Here is a 27,295-nt window from a genome sequence, read left to right as displayed (position 1 = left end):
AAATCTTCAGTTGGTAATTTCTTTAACCCCAAGTTTGTCCTTTCTAAGGTAACCGCAAGCTGAATTATCTACACATATTTTTTAAGCTTCAGGCAATTTGAAACCTAAAAACATGATGAAAATAATTCAGTCAGTGGTAATATAATTGGTATGACTCTTCCAAGAGGTGATTTGATAATATGGGGTTTATAAAAATAAAGATATATATTCTTGTTCACCAAAAATGTTCTTTAAAAAAATAAAGATAACGACAAGACTACTAGATTTTTCGTCAAAGTGTGACTATTTCCATGAGAAATCTGGAACAACCTAAAAATCCAACACCAGAGAACTGGCTAAACAAACTCTACGATGGAATGTTAGTATATTTATTATCTAGCCATTTAACAAATGACTACTTACTGATATTTAAAGATGCATAAGATTGTAAGTTACAAAACCCTCAAGAATATGTACAAATTGATCCTATTTTTGTTACTTTGTGTACACACTAATAAAATGACTTGAAAGATTTAAACCAAGATATCACTGGGTGGTAGGATATCTGGTAAGTTTTCTTCTTTTAGTTTATCTGTATTAGTCAACTTTTCTACAAGGAATAGACACTGATTTTGCAATTAAAAAATGGTTGTGATAAAGACCTTAGGTTTCGTCTTATTCCTGCTTACATTTAACAGATTGAAACTTTGCAGATCATTATGTTTTTAAGGTGTAAGAACCTGTGAACACCTCTGAAATCAGTAATGTAACACCTGTGGCTCACACACAGTGAATTAATTTAATCAAAAAATTTGCTAAGTGTTCTCCTATAGCTGGGTATGTAAAGATAAATAAAGTTATTTCCCTGTCTCTGAGGAGCTCACAGTCTACAGAGAATGAGAGAAAGGCAAGCAATAACTCCTATACAGTGAGAGAAAAGAAATACGTACAAAATCTTACGGGTTCAGGATGGAGCTACTCGCTGGGCTACAAGAGGTTCAGGGACTGGGTAGTAATAAAAGATAGTCTGTTAAGAGGACAAAAAGGGGGGTACCTGGGTGGCTCAGTCGGTTAAGCGCCTGCCTTCAGCTCAGGTCATGATCCCAGGGTCCTGGGATCGAGTCCCGCATCGGGCTCTCTGCTCGGTGGGGAGCCTGCTTCTCCCTCACACTCTCCCCTCTGTGCTTCTCTCTCTCTCAAATAAATAAATGGAATCTTTAAAAAAAAAAAAAGAGGACAAAAAGGGACAAAGCCTTGAAGACACAAGAAACAGCATGTGTGATGTAATGAAGATACAGAACATGGGAAGTGAGGGGGCCAGTGAGCTGCTGGGCATATCTAGAATGCTGGTAGCATGGGAAAGAACAGCAGGAACTCTTGTAAAGGGGACAACAAAAGTAAAGAGAGAAATCTTAAAGGGCCTGGAAGGGCATACATAAGTGTTTGAAAATCTTCCAGAAGCACAGTGGAGAAGCACATGATTTTCTATCACCAGGGAGATAAGAATGATCTCATCCACCTCCCATGGCTCTAGCCATCACCTTTAGAGCATGACTCCCTAAAGTATGCCTCTGGTACAAACCTTTTCTACTATATACCAGACCCAAATTCCCAACTACATATTTAATAGAGTATTTATCATATCCTTTATGAAGTCTAATAGTTCCCTCAAATTTAAGATGGTCCCCATGAAGCTTTCCATCACATCTTTAAACCTACTCTACTCTGGAAAATCCAGCAGGAATTATCATCATCCACCCTTCTTTCCTCCCATGCCTCCACACTTCAAAAGTTGGAGAATTTAATTAAAAATTTTCAAATTCTCCCTTTCTGACTCCTCCACTTGAGCACCTAACACCGATTCAGCATCTCCCCAGATCTTCGTCCGATTCTGCAAACCCTCTTGCAGATGGTCTCTCTGGCATTCCACCATTCACACAGCAGCACTGCTGCTAGGCGTGGTCTCTTCACAGGATGAAACCAGCACCCACTCCCTGGTTTGGAAGCCTCTGAGGGTGCTCTATGGACCACCACATAAGATGTAAAGTCAAAATGCCTCCTTACGAGGTTTTCTCCGGCTTCTCAATATACTATCAGTTTATACAAAGGAGTTTCTTAGTCTAACCCTTGGTTCAGATCTCTGTTAAAGCCACTGCATATTATAAGGACAACACGGCAGGGTACAAAATAAGTAAAAAGACAGAAGTAAGCGAGGGTCTCTGCAATAGCGCCATGCTGTACTAAAACATGCATATCATGGTATGTGTCCCCTGTGACCTCTCTGAGGATCAGCATTCTGCCTGGAATATTGTAGTCAATTTGACTAAATGACTGACTTTTAAAAAGCCAAGTAAAAAGAAGTCCCTCATCACATGACATGTACAATTAAAAATATCAACTGTTTTATATGTGACACAGGGGCAATACTGGCTTGTGCAAGATTTTTTTTTTAAAGATTTATTATTTTAGAGAGAGAGAGAGAAACAGAGAGACTGCAAGCGCACACAAGCAGGGGAGGGGTGGGGAGAGAGAACCTCAAGCAGACTTTGAGTTAAACATGGAGCCCGAGGAGGGGCTCCATCCCAGGACCCTGAGAACATGACCTGAGCAGAAATCAAAGTTGGCCACTCAAGCAACTGGGCCACCCAGGTGCCCTGGGCCTGTGCAAGATTTCTGATGATAAATTTCTTCTTAGGGACTATCTTGTACCCTAAAAAGTTTCTTCCATGGGCAAATCTCATCTATACATTCCATCACGGATATCAACTTCACCATGATAAATGTCCCAGCATCACAGATCGCCCACAAGCTGCCCATTAGTGTAAGAGACTTGTTCTAGAGTGTTGTCTAGGTCTTAACAAGACCACAGGTTTTAATCAGCAAAATAAAAACCAACTGATTCCTGGGTTACTCAGCCCCGGTAAAGAACACATTGGAATGACTTATTAAACTTGTCTTTATATGTATGTATACACATTGCCTTAAAATCCAGAGAGTTCTAGGACAATTCAGAATGGTTATTCTCTAATACAAGATCATGAGGTTATCATCTCTTTATCAGAATATAGTAAATATAGGGGCACCTGGGTGGGCTCAGTCAACTGAGCATCTGCCTTTGGCTCAGGTCATGATCTCTGGATCCTGGGATCGAGTCCCACATCAGGCTCCCTGTTCAGCAGGGAGTCTGATTCTCCCTCTCCACCTGCCCCTCCCCCGTGCTCCTGTTCCCTCTCTTGCTCAAATAAATAAAATCTTTAAAAAAAAAGAATATAATAAATATAAAGATAACATCAAAAGCCTCGAAACTGCTGACCAATATATATTTTGTGATAGGGAACTATGATAAAAAGATATACATCACTACTGAATGTATGTTAAGAAAGGAACTGGCTTAATCTATAATTACCACAAGTTCCATTTTGTAGAGTGTTCTAATTATATGTCCCAATAAATGAGCTCCCCCTTTTGTTCATTTACTTTCCAATTTTAATTATTGCTGCTTCTGGACTTAAAAAAAAGTAAATGAGACTCATTTCTGAAAGCCAACAGCTTCCATTTGCTTAAGGAATAGAGTTTACTCTTGAATATCTATCAAAGTTGTACATTCTTTAATGACAGCATGATAATATTTATCACTGTAATAGTTAACATAGCACTTACAAATATTTGCATGTTCCAGTGTACACTTGATATTTTGTCTTATTTAATATATAGAACCCTTTAAGGTAGGTTCTATGTTATTTTACAGATGGAGAAACTGAGGCACAGGGGAGCTAAATATCTTGCATCAGATCACATAGACTATAAGTGACTGAGCTGGGGTCACACCCTAGAGTCCACACTCTTAATCTTCACACCCCGTGGGATGAGATCTCTCCCTTAAGACACTGAGAGGGGGTAACTTTGAAACAGCAGGGACCAATAATAATGTGAGTCACAAATGCAAGCCATATTTGTAATTTTAAATTCTTTTAGTTGCTATACTTAAAAGTGTAAAAAGAAATAGGTAAAATTAATTTTAATGATGTATTTTATTTAACCCAATGTATTAAAAATATCATTTCAATATGTATTCTATAGAGATTACTGAAGAGATCATTTACATTCTTGTTTTCACACTAAAGGTCCGAAATCCTGTGTGTGTTTTGCACTTACAGCACAGCACATCTCCTTAAGAGCAGTCATATTTCAGATGCTCCATAACCACATGGGCCTACGATACTGAAAACAGCACAGTTCTAGAGCAGATACCCAATTCTTTAGTTAAAATAAACACAGGAAGATGCCTCTGTTCATATACTTCCTTTATAAACTTTTCCCCGTGACTACCATCTTTGAACCAGAAAGAAGTGCAACCTGTACGGTAATGCCTTCAAGTGGCGGAGATGATCAAACACGAATGCTACCGAAATGTGCTCCCAGACAATATGAAACTCTAATGTGTCCACAGTGGGTTCATGAATGCTCTCCTTAGCTCCAGTCCCATCACCTTACTGCTCCGAGGGGCCAAACAGGCGGTTTGAATAAAGAACTGAGAAGTAAAAATATGTAGCTAATTCTTGAAAAACATGCTGTGGGTAAGTCCAGTTGTCTCTATTTCCAAAGGACAACATTTCTCTATGTAGTTATCTACATGGAATATAGTCGAATCTGGTCTGCTTATTCTAACATTTTCTTCAGTTAAACGAGGATTTTACCCTAATTTCCCCTGTCTGGATTTTCTCTTAGCAGTCACTGTGACTCCATCAACATTAGGTCAGCGGGGGGGGGGGGGGGGGGGGGGGGGGGAGGGGGGGGGCTCCCACGGACAGCAAAGACTATTTTTTACCACTTAAGTTTCATTTCCTCAACAATTAAGTACATGTTAACCCTACCACCCTATAATCTTGAAAATGTGAAAAATTAATCTGAGCAAAGGATCCCCCCCCTCCCCACTTAAGACTAGGGATAATATCTAGTAAAAATAGAATCTAACCTGTACTGGATTATTCAATTTACTCAGTAAAAAGCAGTCAACTGTTAGTGACACCCCTCCTACCCCTCCACCCCCCTCCCAGAAAGGCTGAGGGTGGAGGGAGGGTGAATGTCAAAACAAAAGCCTGTGCTAGAAAATTTATAAGGAAAAAGAACAAACATCCTCTTTGGGAATTACTCTAGGCTACACAGCAAAGAATTATAGCACATAAACTGAGGTTACATAAACACTCTAATAAAATCCAGGGCTTGATTTATAGAAGCAGCCTGTCTTGTGCATGCTTCCACAGAGGACCTGTGCCTGGAAACCAGCAAACCCGCCCACCGCCTCTCCAGCAGCAGCAAAGAAGGCTTTGCTGGGAGCCGCTGGGCTTTTCTGTCAGGGGTGTGGGGGCAGCTAAAGACACCGCAGATTAATCCTTCTCTTTTTAAAGACAGGAAATAATGATATTTCGTGTGTGTGCTCACTGCCCTGGTCTACAGAGGGCTCTCCATCTCCAACCCCAGTTCCAGTCCACCTCACCACCAGGAGCAGGGGGTACCCAACCAGAAGTATTCAGAAAACGGCAGGTTCCAAGGAGCTTCGCAATTTGCAAAGAAAACAATGAGACAGAACCTACCCAAATTCCAGCACAACATGGTGGTTGAGAATAACACGATTACCCCTCACACACCCTCAGACACAGAGAAAGAATTATTAATACAAAAACAGACTGATGAATGCAGACTGCAATATCTGGAGGCCCCAATGAGATACCAGGCAATGCTCCATTTGGTAAACTGGCTTGAAGAGGTTAATTCATGGAATTAGTGAACAAAAAGATGATTCTTTGCCCAAACTCTCTTCCACTCCCACCCCCAGGAAAGACCTGACTTCAGAGTCTATGTCTAGGGAACTGTGCTAACCTTCTTGCGGCTGGAGATCTTTCCCCTTTCCTGATAGCTACTTCAGTGAAGTACCTTATTCGTTTATTACTGCTCTCCTATACATTGTTCTTCAGACAAGACAACAGTAAATGCAGAAGCAGCCTTGATGAAAAGTGTACCATAATTACATTCAACGTTTCTGAAGGAGGGGGAAGAGGACAAGGAAGGAAAGGGAAGAAAACAAGCTTACAGAGAGATAAGCCTTACAATGTATGATCCTGGCATTTTTATTAGATAAAGCTAATTTTACCTTTCAAAAAAGATGTTTTATTTTTATCAGCAGCAAGGACGTGGGCCTGGCAAGGAATCTGCCTCATTCATACATATTGACATCAGAGGTCTTTGATCATTTATTTCTGAGCTGGTCTTGGGAATAAAAAGACAAGCTGGACAAAGTTCTTCAAATTTTATTTTCTTAATTTAATTTGATGGATCTAAAGTTCAACAGACTACCATGAAGCATTTTAAGCTCCACAAGATTTCTGTAAAATAACTGTGCCCTTATAATTGTAGCTCCACTTTTAGATATAAAATAATTCCCAAATATGTCAGATAATTAGACTGGCCTGTGAGAATGCTGAAAATCACACTGCTGTAACGTGTCTCCAAGCAAAATATTAGCTGAACTCCGTAAGAAGCATCTAGATTTCTATCAGCTGGTTTATTAGGCTCACCTCACAGAGAATGTGCAACTGGAAAGGAACCACAAGACCCCATATAAACAGCTTCATTTCTGAGTCAATGGCCTTTCACAAGTATTCCTAAAGCCTTCATGCATAATACAGAGGTGTCACTGGTGAGCCTGGGCTAAAACAGATTCTCCCAAAGAAACTTCCAGAACAAGACTGTGAAACAGAACTAAACAGTGCCATCTGGTGCGAGAAAAACAGGGAAAAATATTAGCTAGAACTATAAGGCAGCATCTCGTTTTAAATCTCTACTTGTACTAGAATTACTGCTTTACTTTTTGCAGAGAAAGGCCCCAGTGTTTCATGCACAATTATTTTTTTCCACATTGAAAATAATGAGGTTTTTTTAAAAAATGGCAACATTACTAAGTTTTCCATGAAACTAAACCACCAGTAATTGAGACACATAAACTTTAAAGCTGTTATCACTCCTGGCACCAGTTTTGAAAGGATCTGCCTCATCTGTTTCAATAGATACCTTTGGAATCTTACTGATATTTTTATTCTCAGCTTAGTATACTCTGCTCAATATGCATCTCCTCTATTCCTCTCTTCCTACAAGAAATACCATTGTTCAAGCAATATTCTTCTCATTTTCATAATTTATGCTCCATCTTTTGGTTTCTTTCTTTTTCTATTTTTTTTTTTCCTCAGAGCGGGTAGCTTCTTGGAGGTTTTAATGCTTAACTGAAGGCCTATTCTCTGTGCATTCCAGAAATGCCTAACCACTTGCCAATAACAAACACAGTATAATGAAACAGTGATTCCACCAACAATTTACAAGGAGCCAATTATTAATTTTAATAGGCTATTTCTAACAGAAAATTGCAACTCTGCTAATACCATACTTTATAATACATTCAAAGAATCCAGTAAAATTTCCTAGGTTGCCAAAAATGATGATAACCAGTTTACCAGTGCGAAAACAAAACAAATAACAACAAAAAACTAACACAAAGAAATGGGTATTTGAGAAAGAAAATACTATCTCTACTATGATCCTGTTAAAAGACCAGTTTCCCAGGGATACCTGGGTGGCTAAGTTGGTTAAGCAGCTGACTCTTGGCTTGGGCTCAGGTCATGATCTCAGGGTTGCGGGATCGAGCCCCATGTTGGGCTCTGCGCTCAACACAGTGTGTGCTTGTCCCTCTCCCTTCCCTGCTTGTGCTCTCACTTTCTCTCTCTAAAATAAAATAAATAAAATCTTAAAAAAACAAAACAAAACAGGGGCACTTGGGTGGCTCAGTTGGTTAAGCTCTGGACTCCTCATTTCAGCTCAGGTCATGGTATTAGGGTGGTGAGATTGAGCACCACATGAAGCTCTGTGCTCAGCAGGGGGTCTGCTTTTCTCCTTCTCCCTCTGCCCCTCCCCCCACTAAAATAAATAAATCTTTAAAAAAAAAAAAAAAAAAAAGACCAGTTTCCCAGATCCCAGTATAATAAAATAATAATGCATGCCACCAAAATGATTTCTGATCACAGAATCATAAAATCTTGGGGACAGAAAATACTCAGGCCATTTTGAACCAAACTTCATCTTAAAAAAAAAAGAAAGGTAGCTGCTGTGGTCTCTGGGCCGCCGGGGTCGGTGAAGGATCTCAAGATGGATGCACGAAAACTTGCTCTAAAAATCATTGACTGGGTAGCTTTTGGGGAGATCATACCCTGAAACCAGAAGGCCATTGCTAACTCCCTGAAATCCTGGAATGAGACATTTACCTCCAGGTTGGCTCCTCTGCCTGAGAAACCACCTGCTATCGACTGGGCTTACTACGAGGCCAATATGGCAAAGGCGGGTTTGGTAGATGACTTTGAGAAGAAGTTTAATGCCCTGAAGGTTCCTCTGCCAGAGGATAAATGTACTGTTCAGGTGGATGCTGAAGAAAAAGAAGATGTGAAAAGTTGTGCCAAGTTTTTGTCTCTCTCAAAGGCCAGGATTGAGGAATATGAAAAAGAGCTGGAGAAGATGAGAAACATAATTCCATTTGATCAGATGACCACTGAGGACCTGAATGAAGTCTTCCCAGAAACCAAATTAGACAAGAAAAAGTATCCCTATTGGCCTCACAAGCCAATTGAGAATTTATAAACTTGAGTTGGGGAGAAAGCTCTGGCCCTCGTATTGTAAATGCTGGACATTAAAAATAATGATACATTAAAAAAAAAAAAAAAAGTAAACACAAATATACAAACAACCCCAAAATGCCTGCATTTATTCTTCCTTTCTGATGGAAGTAATTGAGGCAATAAATCCCTTGAGTATACAGAAGAGCCAAAATATCATGTCCTTGGCGTGCAGGCTTTATGCCTCAGGTCTTACGATGTGAACTACTATGAATGAGCCTGCTGGAATCCATATGAAATTCATAGAGCATTCCTTATCATTACTGGAGAGAGCAAGAGACAGAGAGAGAAGGGGAGAGAGAGAAGGGGAGCGGGAGAGACACAGAGAGAGAGAGACAAAAGAGAGAGAGAGAAAGAGAGCAAGAGACAGAGAAATGTTTATAAGCATGGGGGCCAAAACAGGGATCCTAATGAGAACACATAGCTAATTGTGCCAATATTCTCTTGCTTCAGTCTACATGGGGACATACTGAGAAATGATTGTAGGAGTGGGGAAGAAGAACAAAAATACTTAAATTAGTAAATTTTACAAAAACACATTTATAAGAGGGAGTATGAGGCTTTTTAAATTCCCCTTTCCACAAATCCTTTGCATTTAAGTGCCACACAGAAAGTTTTCCTCTTCGGTAGCCTGTAGATGGTGCTACTAACCTGTTTTTCTTTTGCTTGAAAATTGTTGCAGTTTTATCATTAGAGAAAATTAATTCATATTATTTCATTCCTTATAAAGCTGGGGAAGGGTGGTAAGAAATTATCCTACCTTCCCAATGGTGATTCTATACATAGACATGGGTTACTTACTTTAGAAAACAGAAGAGCTAATAAAAAAAATGCCACATAAACAATGATTACATCAAATTATTGTAGATACCTACTGAAAGAAATAATTGGAGGGGTGGACAAAGCCATGGAGACCATCTCATCGTATGTCCTTCTACCTTCAGACACATACACTTAGCAGCTGTGAAGGCAATAGGTCCGGTATATAGAAACAGTACCGGGGGTGACCAGAAGCTGCTCTGAGTCCTTTTACCTCCGTCAAAGAATGCCCACCCCACAAATCCCACCAAGCCCAAGGCTGATTATGTAAAACAGCATGCCATATGGTTGTCCTAAGCCTTCCTCTACAGAATTTAGCCACAGATATTCTAGGATGGTCCCAAGGTGACAAAACTCCATAGTGGCAAAAGGAATTAGAACCCAGCTCGACTGCCAAGCCAGGGTGCCCTGAGTCCAAGGAAATCTCCTTATAAAACATGTACTTCTTTTGTAACAGGGCTGTTGCTTAAATGTGCATGTTTAAACATCATAAACCATACTTGAGAAAAGCCAACTACACTGACAGTAAAAGTATATGAATTAATTACCTTCTTTACATGATTTACTTTGGCTCCAGAGCAGTAAGAACATTTTTTTTAATTAATAAAACTTTATCTTTTAAAGTAGTTTTAACTTCCACAGAAGACTGAGCTGAAACTACCCATGTCCCCATTTCCCACAAGCACACACAATTTCCCCCACTACAGACATCCCGCACCACAGTGGTACATTTGTTAGAACAGATGAACCTACACTGACATGTCATTATCACCCTAAATCCATACTTTACATTAGGGTTTGTTCTTAGTGTTATACATTCTTTAGGTTTTGACAAATGTACAATGACATGTACCTACCATTGTAGTATAGTAAAAATCATTTCACTGCCCTAAAAATCCTCTATTCATCCCACTTACCCTTCCACTTAGTAACATGCATGTCAGATTCCTCCATGTGTTTTCATGGCTTGATAGCTCTTTTGTTTGTTTTGTTCTTTTTTTTTTAAGTACTGAATAATATTCCATTGTTTGGGTGTATCACATTTATTTATCCATTCACCTGCTGAAGGACATCTTGGTTGCTTCCAAGTTTGGGTAATTAAGAATAAAGATGCTATAAACAGCCATGTGCAGGTTTTTGGGTGCATATGAGTTTTCAATTCATTTGATTCATTTCAATTCATTTGAATTCATTCCATTTATTTCAATTCACTTTTAATACACAGAGTTCCCAGCTGCTCCAAAAGATACAACATTCAAAGCTGCTTTGACCATATATTAATTCCTCCTAAAGCCTCTTGTTTCAATGAGGAATTTCTTGAAAGGTCACACTTGGAGCACCAATATTTCACATGTGTAAGAAATTCTAAATGCTGAAAACCTAAAAAGAAAATCCCTCCCCAGCTCCTGCTTTAAATATATTTTCCCCTCTTTTATATTTTTAAAGGTAAGGTTAGCAGCCTTCAGAAAGGCATTAAGGAAAGAAATGGAAAAAACAAGGTAAACTACCCTCCCGCCACCAAAATTTTTTTAAATAAATTCTATTATGAGTTCTTTGGGAGGAGAGATGCTGTTTGGATGTCTGTTCTTCTGCAAACTCCTATTCATGCTGTGCCCCCAAAATTCAAGTAAGTTCTATTGTGAGTTCCTTGAGAGAAGGAATGATATTTGGATGTTTGTTTCTCTGTGTCCAAGAAGACTGGATTCGGCATTTAGCGTGCACTGAATGAAAATCAGTAAATTATTATATTGAATTAGTCAAATCAAAACCTCAAATAATCAACTCTCTCTGACATCACGCACATGTACAATGTACAATAAATTAATCTGAAGATGTTTAAACTATAGGAAATATGTAGAGATTGGAAAAAATCTCTTTAAATAATTTTACCATTAAACATTAATCAAAACTAAGCCATAATCAGAAGCTCTTAATCTAAAGCATTTTCACTGTACTGAATTTTAAAAAATCATTTCAGTACTTACTTCTGGAATATGGATTCTCTTTGTAATTAAGCTCCATTAGAACTAAGTTAAATAAAGGTGATCTAAACAATGATGGTACTACGTAAGTGGCTGATGGGCCTACGAGGTACCAGGCACTGTCCTGGGGGACTTCCCATATATTATTGCCAATTTTTATAATAATCTTACAAGGCATGTGAGAAATAAGAAATAAATAAGAAACCCAGGGCTCAGAGAAGTAACACAAGCTTCCCAAGGTCACATAGCTATTACGAGGCTTCAAAGCTTGAATTGGGTCTCTTTGACAGCCAAGCCTGTGGTTTTAGCTCTACGCCATGTGGACTCCTAAAGCAAAGCCATTTACAGACAAGTGGTGGCAAAATTTTTATTGTAAACATGCACCCATGCAACTGTCCCACAAAACTGAGACGTTACGTTCTTCGACATTTAATCAATATAAAAAGAACCAACTAAAAATAAAAGCTTGACTAATTCGCACAATTAGGTAACAGTGCCTGGTAAGAGAGGGCAGAGGCATAAATCATGGGTTATATTTTCTCTGCATATGACCAGTTACGCCTGACTCAGGAGATCCATTTTTGGAAATATGTGGGCAGCAACTCTTGCGGATGTGTTTATCAGAGTTTTAAAGTTCTCTCTTTGGAAACCAAAAAGTTATCAGGAAATAAAATATAGTCTAGTTACTCCATCATCTGAAGGATCGGTTCAAGAGAGCTAAATGGTAACCCCTGGTTTCTGGGTTGAAGGGAGGCTAGGCCACAGATAACTCCCCTGATTACTACAAGAGTCTCCTGGTTCATCAACAACGTCTCTACTCTTTCTGCGTCACAATCCATTCCACACCCACCTGCCAGAACCATCTCTGTCAAGTGGCATTGCATTGTTCAGGACAAAACCTTTCTAAAGAAGCTCTCTATCAACTGTCTCAGTTTCATCTCTCATTACTCTTCCACTTGGCTCTAGTTCAAATGAAATCAAGGTGTAAAAGTGGAGAAAGTATGAAAGGATGTTTATAGATTAAGTTCTTGAAAGCAAAAGTCTTACTCTATATATTTTTAATAGCTAACATTTATTAGGTGCTTAATATCTGCCAGGCATTGTACTCAAGGTTTTATAGGCAATATATTATTTAATCCTATAATAACACCGAGCAGTGAACACTGTTATCTTCATTTAACAGATGAGAAAACAGAGACGTGGCCAGGATGTGGGGAAGCAGGGTTCAGACCCACACTGCTTCCAGCCATTACATCAAAATGCCTCTCTTTCCAGAGGTTCCCAATTTGGGCTAAAAGAAGAGTCCTGACTTTCCAGGTGACAATTTGTAAGCCAACAGTTGCCAAAGAAGGAAGGTGAAAATGGTGGCATGCTGGCAGCTCAAGGGATGGGGTTGCGGCAGGCCTGATGTTCTTGCCAACCCTGAAGGGGAAATCGATGATGTTCTGACTCTGCGGGTAGATCTGGGGCCATCACCTTCCCACCCTAACTGCACACTGGCTGTCCTTGCTTCATCTCCAATAGTCACTTTCTTTCATACCCCTTGGTCTGGCCACCACTGGAGATTAGGGGAGGGGAAGGGGCATCCATGAGTCCTCTCTGCCCACTACCTTACCAATGCTCAGCTTAGTGTACTTGAGGGCTCACTTGGGGCAAGAACTGGAGCAGGGGAACCTAACTCGGTAGACCACAGAATGTGCTCCAAAATACTGCACGGTGTTTATGCTAGCTCTTGAGGTTTTTTTGTTTGTTTTTTTTTAATTTTCAAGCTTTTATTTACTTATTTGACAGCAAGAGAGGGGACACAAGCAGGGGGAGTGAGAGAGGGAGAAGCAGGCTCCCCACCGAGGAGGGAGCCCTATGCAGGGCTTGATCCCAGGACCCTGGGATCATGAGCCGAGCCGAGCCGAAGGCAGTCGCTTAACCAACTGAGCCACCCATGTGTCCCAGCTCTCAAGTTTTTGTTTCTTTTTTTGTTGTTAACAGGTTTTTTTCCCCCCCTCTGTTTTACTAAGAAATAACTGACATACATCACTGTGCAAGCTTGAGGAATACAGCATGATGACTTGATTTACGTATATTGTGAAGTGATTATCACAACAGGTTCGGCTAACATCCATCATCTCACAAAGATACAGGATGAAGAAAGAAGAAGAAAAAAACTCTCCCTGTGATGAGCACCCTTAGGAACTGCTCTCGACAACCTTCCTGTACACCACGCAGCAGCAGCATCTACAGTCATCACGTTGCACGTCGCATCCCTAGTACTTACGTATGTCGTAACTGCGTAGCTCCTGTGTTCTAACTGTGTGTGCCATTCTGCCAGAGCAACCTCAAGTCCTAGCACCAGGGCACGATCCAGGCTTCTTGTCCATCCTCCTCTCATTACCTCCGGTCAAAGTCAAAGCGTCTAGATACAAACTCCCTTTTTGATCCCACACTGCTTCCATCACCAAGTCAATCTTGCCAAATAAACAAACAGATGACAAAACCAGGGGCCACTAACAAAAGTTCATGAACCACACTCTGAAAAACAACGTTCTACATCATATTCTATATGTGGTCTTCACAACGATCCTCACTTGAAAATATTTATTTTATTTTATTTATTTGATAGAGAACGGGAGAGAGAGTGAGAGAAAGCACAAGCAGGGGGAGCAGGAGAGGGGGAAGCAGACTCCCCACTGAGCAGGGAGCCTGATGCGGGGCTCCATCCCAGGACCCTGGGATCATGACCTGAGCCGAAGGCAGACGCCCAACCGACTGAGCCACCCAGGCACCCCTGAAAATATTTTGAATATAATTTTTTTTAATCCTGTTAAATATTTACCAGGACAACACGAAAATGACTTTCCAAAGGTCATTTTGCCCAATTAGGTTGAGGTCTTACAGGGAAATCGCCTGTCTGCCTTTTATATCCCCTGTCCCTCTGCAATCCCACCAAATGTCAACGTGTCACCTAGAATGAACACATGTGGTAAGTGTATTTAACTGATCTAAATGAGAATTATCAGGAATGTTCTGATTTGTGTCCGCTCAGTCAGGGTCTCAGTGACTATATGGCTGGGACCGGTGACATCAGCTTTGCTGACTGGATTTGGAATTTTTGCTGCAAGAGGCATTCCTCCTGAACACTGTGGCAGGCCCTCTCTCTCTTCTAACCCATCTGTAATTGCCAGCCCTCTGGATCCATATACCCACGGGCCAAAGGTACAAATGTTCTCACAGCATTTCAAGGACCAAAAGATTGCTGAGAAGCAGAGGTGATCCAAAGCAGAGAAGAGCTGGCTGGAATCAGAGTGGGGCAAAAAGAGAAGAAAAACATAGCAGAAAACTCTCAGAAACCAAGGCTTCTCTGTTGGAAGCACAGTATTAATGTGTAAACTTTGACCACTCCTCTGCAGCCTAAAACTGTATTCACTTTAGGCATAGCATACTGTTTTGTCTGAGTTGGGATTAATGTAAATTCAGCACTTTTTTCTTTTTTAAAAAAGCTCTTAATTTTTGCAGCCAAGGTAAAGTAAGATTCCCATCTTGCTATCACTTAAAATTCACCACAGGCTCCCCACTGCACTTAAAATGAAATGCATGATCTTTAACGTGGCCTCAGATTTGGTGTGCCTTTCTTCCAGTCTCGCTTTTCCTAAGGTCTCCCCAACTCGCCACACTCCTAGCCACACCACTCTTCCAGTTCCTCAAAGTGGCTTATCTTGTTCCTGGCATAGGCCTTTGTCGGTCACACTGCTGTTCTCTCAAAACGCCCCTGCCCGGGGCCTCTAGCTCTTGTAAATTCATTTTGAAAAAAGTCACTTAACCGGGGTCAGGTACTCCTGAGACCACACCCACAGCAGTCTCTCCTGCACTTACCACATTTTGTAATTTATTTATGTTATCTCTGCTTCCCCCACAAAACTGCCAGGAGAGGAACCATGTTTGAATTCTTCAACAGTGTATATCCAGCTCAGAACAAACTGCTCACCTCGTATCAGGCACACTATGACAGCTTTTAGGATGCCCGAAAAGATAGGCAGAGGAAGGATTATAGGAGATGGGCAGAAGGAAGGTCAAAGATTAAAGACAAGGAATGTGTTGGAAGCGCCTGGGTGGTGCAGCTGGTTGAGTGTTCAACTCTTGGTTTCGGCTTGGGCCATGATCTCGGGGTTGTGGGGTTGAGCCCTGCACCTGACTCCATGCTCAGTGGGGAGTCTGCTTGAGATTCTTTCTCCCTCTCCTCCTCTCCCTGCTCACATGCTCGCTCTCTCTCTCCCTCTAAAATACATAAATAAATCTTTAAAAAAACACACACACAAGGAATGTGTTAAGAGGAAATGAGGAAGAACAAAAAAACTGCAGGGAAGACTACAGTATAATCTTGGACGTGGAAAGAAACAAGGATAAGTCCCTTCATTCATGAGGAGAGGAGGCCTTAGTGAATTCAGGTCCCAGAACTAAAATCAAAATCCAAGTGTCTTAAGCCTAATTTTGTGCTGTTTATATAAGAGTCCATATAACTTTTGAGAATATGATTCACAACTGTCTTAAAAATCCCAAAGAAGCTATAATACGGCAAGTCTAGATAAAATGAAGACAAACACAAACATCAATTCTTCAGAGTGTCCACTTCTCCCTTTCAGGTCCCGATGACCCAAGAGCACCCGTAAAAAGCAGTGTCTTGCCTACTCTGACATAACCTGTCACGGATCTGGGGGACACGAGATCTGCACATGCAACAGAATTCCTCACAGGAGGCCTCCAACTCCCATCCGCAAAAGCATTCTACATGAGTTTCAGATTTTTTAGTGGGTGGCATAAAATAGGAATTGGGAATGCTAATATTCTGTTTTCCTGGTTTCCACTGAGGAGAGAACTGTTCAGTGCCACAGATATCAGCAATCTGTTACACTGGGATGATATTTCCAACCTAATTCCAATGTCTCAAAAACTTCATCAAAAGTAGAATTGTTCTGAGTATAACTCTTATACGCAAGATATGTGTAACTACCAATGTTTGCGCATGCTGGCAATTTCAGCAGAGAGCCTGGTCATCCCAAGGAGAGGAACCCATCCATCCAGGAGCTTGATAAGTACTGTCAATCCTGCCAGTTAACACCGCCGAAACAGTCGCTAGGTACGAGGCTCCAGATAAGCCGATAATATCCGTGAGCATCAACGGTATTGGTGCAATAATTCTTGGGGGGTGGGAGGATGGGTTAGCCTGGTGATGGGTATTGAGGAGGGCACGTTCTGCATGGAGCACTGGGTGTTATGCACAAACAATGAATCATGGAACACTATATCTAAAACTAATGATGTAATGTATGGGGATTAACATAACAATAAAAAAATTTAAAAAAAAATTCTTATTCCTCTCATAACGTTCACAAACTTGGCCCGAACAATGAGGCAGTCAAGTGCATTCTCTCGCTTATTCTGCAGTTTACTAAGCACTTTCTTTTTTTTTTTTTTAAGATTTTATTTATTTATTTGAGAGAGAGAATGAGATAGAGAGAGCATGAGGGGGGGAGGGTCAGAGGGAGAAGCAGACTCCCTGCCGAGCAGGGAGCCCGATGTGGGACCCGATCCCGGGACTCCAGGATCATGACCTGAGCCGAAGGCAGTCGCTTAACCAACTGAGCCACCCAGGCGCCCCTGCTAAGCACTTTCTTGTCTTGCTTCCTTCCTCCATCCCACAGATATTTGTTACATTCCTATTAAGTCCAATGCAAAAGGTATATGTTATCTCATTTGATCCTTGTGCAATCCTCTCCAGGTAAGGAGGACAAGGTAAGAGAGAAGAAAAGGTGCACAAAAATAGTTACTTATGTAGTATAACACAGGAAGAGATAGATTTGGAATCATAAACCGGCTTACCCAATCCCTCACCTAGTGCTAGGGAATGCTACATCTTCACACGGCACTGCATTTGCAAAGGGACTAGGTAAGCATCAAACAGCTGAAAGAAATTCTACGTTTATCCTCTGTAATTTGCCTCTGTTCTCCATCATAATGGCCCTAAGATACCAATTACCTTTCACATGTAATCTAAAGGATTCTTTTTGTTTTGCTTTTTTTTTTCATTTTGCACACATTAAATTTCTAACTACAGCTGAAAGAATTCACATCCCCTCTATAATAGTCTCTGCTTCCTCAAACCCTCTCACCTTAGGCTATCCTCTCTGCTAGGAAATACTGGACACTTGCCAATCTCCCCAGGTACTCACAGCTCCAACCACACTTGGCACCCCAGAGCCACAGAGATCTTGCTCCTACTGCTCCCCTGTGCATGGCATTCTCTCATTTACAAGGTCCTTCCTCTTTCTTTACAGTTCATGCACACACCATAACTAGCACAATATGGCCCATACGTGGATCACACACATTACAGTTATACAAACATATACATGCACACATTACTAGGGATGCTCACTGCTTAAAACCCTTTCCCTTTTTTCATACTATTTAACAATGAAATTTAGTACCTATTTTTTAAAAGTTTCAATGAGAAACAATTTGCATACAATTCACTCATTTAAAGTGCACAGTTCAGTGGTTTTTAGTATATTCAGATACTTGTGCAACCATTATTACAACCTAATTTTAGAATATTTTCATCACACCAAAAAGAAAACCCTATACCCATTAGCAGTTACTCCCCACCAAACTCCATCTCCTCCAGCCCTGACAACCACTAATCTAACCTTCCATCTCTATGGATTTCTCTCTCCTGGGCATTTCATATAAATGGAGTTTTACAATATGTGGCCTTTTGTGACTGGCTTCTTTCACTCAGCCTTATGTTTTCATCTTTTTTTTTTTTTTCAAAGGTGCCTTGATCTGCTCATTCAGCTATGTCTTCCTGACGACTTTTGCTAGAGCGACTGGACAATGAAGTAACCCAACAAAGCCATGACAGGGGCGGCTAGACAGGAGAGTCCCTAACATGGTCCTTCAAAGGACCTGAAGCCCACAGCCCTAGAGCCTGTTCAGCAGCAACACTGCAACACCGTCCCTCGCAAAGTGACCCATGACCTGAGTGTGTGGGCACTGCGAGGGAGGACGTACGTGATACATGTGTGCAGAGCGGCCAAGAGTCAACAGGAAGCCCTAGTGAGGTCATTGCATATTTAACTCTATCAACAGCTTTTTGTTAAAAGGATAATCATTGGGAACAAAATGCAGATTCAGGTTCACCAGTCTAATTAAACTAACTGTCTCTACTGAAACACTTACTGAGAGAAAAAAATACTAGTTTTCACGCAAAGGTCTTATTGTTTTGTTTTGTGAAAACCTCGGCCACTAAAATAGTCCCCAGAAAGCCCTTCCAAATTCTAAAAAGACAAGTGGAGGGACTGCTAATTAAATGTTTCATTAGTGTTTGCCATATAGTAAGCCTATTCATTTCAGTGAGGTCAAATTTATGATATAGCAGAGCTAGAATTTTATGTGCTCTATGTATACTTTATAGTACATTGGGGCACCTCATAAAAATCAATTGTACAGTACATTTATGCCTTTTTTTTTTAAGAACCTGGATAGTAATTTAAGATTATAAATGATTAGAAAGGTTTATACTTTTTGCCTCTTCGCTTTTATGACCCAGTATGAGCAGAGCTTACTTGATGCCAAGACCTTCATCAGAAACACCACTCCCCCCTATGCTACTATATTGTTTCTTTGGGAAACTACTCTTACTTTGTAAGATGACCTCTACACAGAAAGTGGTAGCTGTCATTATACAGTTTCTCCTCTTTAGTTAGCTTACATTGGTGGGAGTGCGGGTGATGCTTTTCAATCTCAGTTTTCCTCTACTCCATCAAATCACAGACTTTCTGAGCAGCAGATTCTACTTCCTTTATTTCCAAAGGGATACACAGTGCATAGTAGGTGCTAAAGAAATGGGTTTTCGGTTTCACCAAATGAATACACAGAAATGGGAGCAGATGTGGTGCTCTTATTAGAAGGCAAAAATTAGGGCATCCCTCTTGCACAGGGAATCCAACGTCCCTGATCAATCTTGTGGGAAAATCTGTTCAATTACTCAATATCCTCAAAGCGCTTTCCTCAAATGAGCACGTTCAGGGGCTCAATCCATCTTCACTGCACTATGCCAGATGAACTGTTCTAACATCTAATTCTTTTTATAAAGCAGAAAATGTTTCTCAAGCTCTTTATGGCTGATTGAACTAATTTACTGTGGAACAGGCAGCAGACTATCTTTAGATAAATGCTAATCAGGACGCTAGTGCTCTCTTCAGTCTGACTGCCACTATTATGCTGAAAGGGAAGGTCAACAGCTAATAGACCCAGTTAACAAGCCATTCTGAACTTCACTTTAGCTTAACCCTCTTCAAAGTTGCAGTCATTAAATCCATAGATTATTAGAGGCTGTCCTACTGTTTTCACTGCACACTAAGACAAGCTTTCAGTACAGTCATTAATTGAATTAACATTGTCTAATCCAATTTTATAGAGTGTAAACGGAGATATGGCCGGAGGAAGGCCTTCTCAATTGCCCTTGCACGACGCCAACAGGAATACAGTCATCCCAGGTGAGACGGGGGGGCCGGACAGGGACAGGAAGTGTGTCATGTCAGTGGTTTCTTTTCCCTTACAGCCCTCGCTCCCGTTCTTTCTTTCTGTCTTAAAATCTTTCAGCAAGTAAAAGAAAGGCATTTTGTAGTCGCTACAGGATAGTTTTACACTGTAGCAAAGCCAGGCAGGAAAACAATAAGGCCATTTGAATCACAGTCCCATACAACCCAGGACAACAATGCGCTCTCAGACAGGCAGTACTGAGATCCCTTTCTACCGACAGGACTAGGACAATCGACTCAGTCCAAGACCCCTGAGAGACTGGGTCCTACTATAATAATAACCAAAGGGCTGCCAAAACGTTCTAAAGGGAAAATGCTAAGTCTAATTTAGAAACAGAAAACATTTCAACATCATATACTAGAGTTCTTGGTATAACAAGCTGGGCAGCAAACCGGCTGAAGCCGTAATTTTGACAAATACTAAGAGGCTCATTCTCTTCCCTGTGTCAAGTGTGAGAGGGGCTAGTCCTTGTTATTTCCCAGCGATTGGTCTCCTCTTCTAAAGCAGGAGAAGGGTATATGGTAAACGATTTCCTTCAAGTGGGGAGACAGCTATTTTCTCTATTTTGACTATCTGTGGTGCCAAAATGAGCAGCCTCAAAAGGCATATGGAAAACATTAAACTTCACAATAGAACTCAGGTCTGCTCATCCAAAGTCTCTATATTCTTTAATACAGATCTACTTATAAGAATAATAATTTAAGGGGCACCTGGGTGGCTCAGTCATTAAGCATCTGCCTTCGGCTCGGGTCGTGATCCCAGGGTCCTGGGATTGAGCCCCGCATCGGGCTCCCTGCTCGGCGGGAAGCCTGCGTCTCCCTCTCCCACTCCCCCTGCTTGTGTTCCCTCTCTTGCTGTGTCTCTGTCTACGGCCATACCACCCCGAACGCGCCCGATCTCATCTGTCAAATAAATAAATAAAATATTAAAAAAAAGAATAATAATTTAAAACAGTCTGAGTATTAACAAAGAAGCCTCACACTTGTTAAGAGTCTTTACTATGACAATGTAAGACGAGGTGACATTCAACGTTAAATTCAACAGTTCTTACTTCAGAAGCATACACCTTCATCAACATGGCCACGCAATACAGTTAGGCAGACCCCATCCCCAAACACATGATTCCTAATGTGTCTGGGACAATCACAGTGGCTCTACCGCGCTGTAGGCGAGTGGTTTAAGGATGAGAATATAATTCAACTTGGGGCCACAAAACACGGGTAGTCTGCTGAGGTCTTCTGGAAAAGGTGTCCTTACACCCAAAGAGGAGACAGACAGATGAATACACGTTCTTCTTCCCTTGAATGTGGCAGATAGAACTTTTTGCAGCCAAAAGCATTCCAAAACGATGAGAGGTCTGCATGGTAATGATACAGTTCAGGGGTTGGCAAGTTACAGTGCACCTGCTTTTGTAAATTAAGTTTTACTAGAACATGGCCATATCCACTCATTTAGATATCATCTATGGCTACAACATCCAAGATGAATAGTTTCAACAAACACAATATGACCAGCAGAGTCAAATATATTTACTATTCGGCCCTGTTCAAAAAGAAGTTTGCAACCTTTGATTCAGATTCATACCTGATTATTTTTATTCTTAATAGTTAACTAAAATACTATACTTGAGTGTGAGTACCCCTGTATGACAATGACAAAAATCATTTTATTTTTAAGGCTTAAAACCTAATTTTAAGAATTATACTGCCTTCTCCAAATATTGGCATTCATAAGACAGATGGAAGTTACTATAGCATTTCAGCGGAAGCATCTTTTAGATGCAATCCAATTCAACAAATACTTATTGAGCTCTTACCATGTGGCACAATACAAGCCTGCATAAAATACAAACTCTATACATAAGAAGCTCCAATAATAGACAGGAGCTCAAATCTACAAATATTCTGAAAAGGAGCAGACAGGCTATGATAGGTATACTTCAAAAAAAGAGACAGAGAGAAAATACCACTTTGCAGACAGAAAAATGCACACGTATTTGAGAATATGACATCGTATTCATAGAGAGAACTGAGTACTCACCGTGTGCCAGGGAGTGCTTGAGTGTTTTATATTTGTTAACATTTACTTAGTAGACAATTAATGAGATAATTAATAATACCTACAAAGAGGTAGATTCAATTGCCATCTCCACTTTACAGATGAGGAAAGTGAGGCACAGAAAACTAAACAGCACCTGTCCAAGATTACAGAGCTGCCTTGAGATTCCAATCCAGTCAGTCCAGCTCCAGAGTTTGGACTCCCATCACCATCCTCTACTGTTACAGTTTAATGGCATTCTGAAAGGACTAACAGGACAAGGGCTAGGGAAAAAAAAGAGGCTTGTGAAGAGGATGCTCATTAGTCCTATTTATCTAGCTATTTACTGTTGAGAATAACAGAACTGAGAAAGGGAGTAATGGGCATATTACTAAAGATCTTAAATGTCAAACAAAGAAGTCTATACTCAATCCACAGGTCACTGGGGGGACAGGGGAGCTAAGGAATTTTCCTCAGGCAGACAGGTATGTTGAATTAAAACAGAAGTAAATTATTCTGACTTAGATGAAATGACAAAATGTAATTGGAGGATTTTTTTTTAAGTCTAGGTAAGAAGTAATGCAGTAACATTAAATAATGGAAAAGAGAAAAATACTAGAGATAGATGTGAGGGCTGAGGAATTAATTAAGGAGGAACAAGCAAGCATAGAGATGGTAAGCTCAGGTGAATGGAGGATGGGGGTTCTGTGCATTCACAGAAATGATGACAGAAAAAGGAGCTATGTTGTAGGGAATAAAGGTGAACAAGGCTGTGGATCGGACAATTTAACGTGAAGTGAACCAGCCCATCAGAAATGCTGTGCCAGAGCTGAAGTTTCACTTAATACCCAAACATGGGATGATTTAAGAAAGGGTAAAAGTCCTCTCTTGAGAGACAGAGTGTAAGGCCTGTTCCATGCCCGCATTTTCTAAAGCAATGTGCCAGGTCACTGAACCTGCCCTCTAGTGGCCAGGTTCTGTTTCATAGGGACTCTCACAGAAATTGGAATTATGAAACTGCTAGGGTGACAGCAAAGGGATAAATGAGAGAAGAATACATAAGGTATAAGAGGGTCACAGAAAGTCTATAGATGGACTAAATCTGGGAGGGAGTCAAAAGGACACAAAACAAAAGGGAGAGGAAGCTGGATGAAAACAAAATGAAGATGAGAACTAAATGAAGATGAGTGAATACGTGTGTGCACGCACGCACACGCGCTTGACCGAGAAAGACCGGCGGGGGGGGGGGGGGGGGGGGGGGGGGGAGGAAGAGAAGGAGAGAATAAGGATGAATGAGAACAGAAACCTAACAACTGACCAGGACCATGCCACAGAGAATGATAGTATGACTGACTGCCTTGGTTTCATTTCAGATGAGGCCTGCTGAAATTAAGGTCCCCACCCTAAATGTTTTCTTATTTAAAAAAAAAAAATCTTAAGGCAATTAGAGCAGGTCTTGTTTCCTTCCTTGTATCTAAACAAGCCAGAAGAGAACACAATTTTCCATATTTCCCTGAGGTTTACCTCGGTTTATAGTGCATGGATTAAGAACAAACAAGAGGAGTCTATCTCATTCATTTGACTAATGATAATCCTATTTCCATTAAATGATACTTCATTTCCTAAGGGCAAAAGAAATGTATCCATTAGGATCACAGATTTGACCAACTTCAACTATGTCTTAGAATACTACACATATCATGAAATTAGTATAACGTCTTTGACAATGTATATCAAAATGTAAAATGTGCCTTCCTTTTTACCTGATGTCTTAGGTTTGGTTCAAGCATTTCAGACAAGTTCCTAGGTAATACTGATCTGCGGATCCAGGAACCACATATTTGGTATGTTGAAATTACTAATATAGGAGCTGGATGAAGACCAAGCAGGGGAGGCAAGCCCAAGAAAACATGAGAAGTGAGGAGAGAGTCAAAGAAAAAACATTTAAATATGTGAACATTTAAGGGATAGCCAAGGATGAGAGGCCAATAAAAGCTACCCACAGTAGTTAGAGTAGTTAGTACAAGGAGAACCAGATGAGGCTAAAATCATGAAGACCAACCGCAAAGAATTTCAACAAAGATAATACCACAAGAATCCCTAAATAATTCAAAAATAAATACAAAATAACCTAGTAAAAAGCTAACCAGTCAACAGCCTCAACAAGCCAGCTCTTTGGCACGTGCAGGAGCTTTACCGATTGGCCAAGTCCACCTCTGTCCCCTTCCGTCTCTCCCCTCTCCCCCTGTCCTGCAGGCTGATAAAACAAATTGGAGCCAGAGGCATACATACCCATTCAAACACATCAAGAAGAACATACTCATGTCTGTTCCCTTTAAAATGGCAGCCCTCACCTGCTAGCTATAAAGCTCCTCAAAGATCCATACAGTCATTTGAAGTCGGGAAACTTTTCCAACTTGTCAAGACAAAACCCACTGAAGCTACTATGCCAGAACTCAAGTTGGCATGGTGCGAGGCAAGCGCCATCTACAAACATTCAAACGGTTTCTTGCCAAGCTGTAGGAAATTGCCAACCTAGATCTCCAATTAGGCCTTGGAACAACAAGTAAGCCCTTCCACTGTGTGCATTTTTTAACATCCATCGGCACTGCCTCCAATGCGTGCTTTAAGACGCCAGCCTGCACAGAGGGAACGCACAGGCTGCTCTCACCTCTGTCTGTCCAATTCCATTTCAAAACAGCCTAGCAAAAGTTGCTGGCAGTGACTAAAACTAGGGAAAGGAAAATGTAAGATTATGGCTTGGGAGCCACTAAGAAGAGAAAGAATATTATCAGCACTAGTTTCTGTAGATGAGGCCAGCTCCTCTGGTGTGAAAGCAAGGAGAGCTGCCTCGCCTTCCTTCTGGTGAAAATCTGGCTGCAGATTTAAGTAGCAGGCACCACCCGAAGCCTCATGCGCCAGACCCGCAGCTGCACTGCCCATCCGCTGTGACTGATCTGTCTGTGGGCTGAGCCAGCACATTAAGGGCTTGGCAGCAGACAAGGAAGCAATCCATCAGTGAGAAAAACAGGCCAGAAGGCACCGGGGGGTAACGCTCCGCACAACTTTTCATGCCTAGTTCAGAAACTATCTCGTCTGCTTGGCAGTGACGGCCACCCCCTTCCATCTTCTAGTTGTCTCATCTGAAAACCCACGTTGCTCAGTCAGCACCCTGAGCTGGCTATTTCAAAAGTAAGTCCTGGAGAAAAATCTATGGACAGGTCATAGTTTTCAGCCAAGCAGAACACTGCAAAATGAGCAATGATGATAATAAGGGAAGAAATATTAGGTAGACAAGAGGATACACAAGAAAGGACATGAGCAAGGACAACAGAACAGGGCTTGAATCTTGAGCCTAACCACCGAATAGCCAGCAGCTCTCTGAGCCTCAGTTTACTCACCCATAAAAAGAAAATAATCCTATACAATCCATGCAAGTGTCAAGAGTATTACATGAGGTCATAAGTATACTCAATAGAACACCCAACGCATAATAGGTACTCAATCACTGGTAACAATTATTATGATTATTATCCTGTACCTGAAGTTCATTAACACTAATGATGTCTCATAACCTCAGCTGTGTGTGTAGGAGAGAAACACAGTGAGGAAAAACAGAATGAGAGGCTGTGCTGGTTATTTTTGTGTATCGACGTGGCAAGACTACAGTAGCCAGTTATTCAATCAAACTCGAATTTAGGTGTTGCTGTGAAGGTATTTTGTAGATGTGGTTAGTTTCTACAAGTAGTTGGCTTTAAATGAAGGAAATTACCCTGGATAATGTGGATGGGCTTCATCTATTCAGTCGAAGGTCTTAAGAGCAAAGGTTTCCCAGAACAGAAAAAAATTCTGCCTCAAGACTATAGCATCAATTTCTGCCATGTTTCCAGCCTTCAGGCTGCCCTCCAGATTTCGGACTTGCCAGCCCCCACAATCCAGTGAGCCAGTTTCTTAAACTAAATCTCTTCACACGTACACATGCACCTAACCCCTCCTACTGATTCTGTTTCTCTGAAGAAGCCCAACTGAGAGAGAAACAGAGATACAAAGACCAAGAGATACAGAGATAATGATAAAGAGAAATAGACAGAAAAGGAGAGAGAGGAGAGAAAAACATAAATTAGGTGGAACTATTTAAAGAGCTTGGGGCTCCCTATAATTACTCCATGATTAATGGAAATGCTCCGGGCACTGCCCTATGAAGTCAACCAACATGCAGAGGACTTTAAAAGCAACATTCTATTCTACTGTTTGTAGTTGATTCTAATTTCATGTAATATGTGTTTACCTCAATTCACTAAATACTTGCTTCACTTCGCTGCCTAGTACCAGCTTGTTGAAAGGCATATTGCTGCTTCACGACTGTATTAAGACATAATTAGGACTGGCTGCATTTTAAGTAACTTAGTTTCTAATAAGGCCAGAACTGCTTTTCCAAACCAGACCCTGGTCTTTTACTTAAAGCCAAGCAAGGTGTTCATCATTAAAATAAAACTTTTAAGAATATAGAATTATAAGGATGTTAAAAAAAACAAAACAAAACAAAACCTGTCAGTAGGCAAAAGCACTCCTCAAAGTATTTTCATCTGTTTCAGTGAGACCTGTCTGACCACTAAATTAGTGCTTGAATGATTTGTGTGTACTTTCTTCCCCCAATGCAGTTTATAACACTCCCTTCTAGGCTAGTCACTGAAGTTTCTCTTGCGGTATAAAGACATCACAGGTTACAGAGGTGGAGCGGAAGTTCTAAGGATCTCTGACATTTTTTTTTTCTTTAAGGGTCAACATCCTTTTAACTGTACAGAAACTATGTTTGGTTGGCGTGGATTTGCAGCAGAACGGACACCCAGATAGATTCGATTTAGTTATTCCCTAGTCAAGAGTCTCCTTTGGAATGTTTATTTCACTGGGAAAACATTTTTGTGATCTCAGAGTTTAGTTTGATTTAGTTTAGTTTCATGTTGCTTCCACGCCTCCAACCAAACTCCAGAAAAAAATAAGTGAAACACCATTCACAAGTCCTTATTATGGATCAGGAAGTCCTCTGAGTGCTTTACATTTACTAACTCATTATCTCCACAGGCGAGGTAAGCAAGGCACAGTGAAGTTGAGAAGGTTGCCCGTGGTCACAAGGCCGACAGGGAGGCAGACTCCAAAACCTGTTCCCTC

The 27,295-nt window shown here is 40.9% G+C and overlaps 1 protein-coding gene and 1 pseudogene across 4 annotated transcripts in view; one reads left to right on the top strand and one right to left on the bottom strand.

Moving 5' to 3' along the window:
• Positions 1 to 27,295, bottom strand: part of AUTS2 (activator of transcription and developmental regulator AUTS2) — a 1,108,223-nt gene that overhangs the window by 671,101 nt on the left and 409,827 nt on the right. The gene's annotated exons all lie outside the window — the stretch shown is intronic.
• On the top strand, positions 8,002 to 10,521 carry LOC116648666 (annotated as a pseudogene). Its single transcript, XR_004302554.1, has one exon. The product of XR_004302554.1 is annotated as an ATP synthase subunit d, mitochondrial-like (transcript).

Source organism: Phoca vitulina, unplaced genomic scaffold, assembly GCF_004348235.1.
Source record: "Phoca vitulina isolate PV1807 unplaced genomic scaffold, GSC_HSeal_1.0 scaffold45, whole genome shotgun sequence".
In the NCBI taxonomy this organism is placed as follows: domain Eukaryota; kingdom Metazoa; phylum Chordata; class Mammalia; order Carnivora; family Phocidae; genus Phoca; species Phoca vitulina.
Note: the sequence above shows the minus strand (reverse complement) of the source record. Positions and strands in the feature narration are given on the sequence as shown.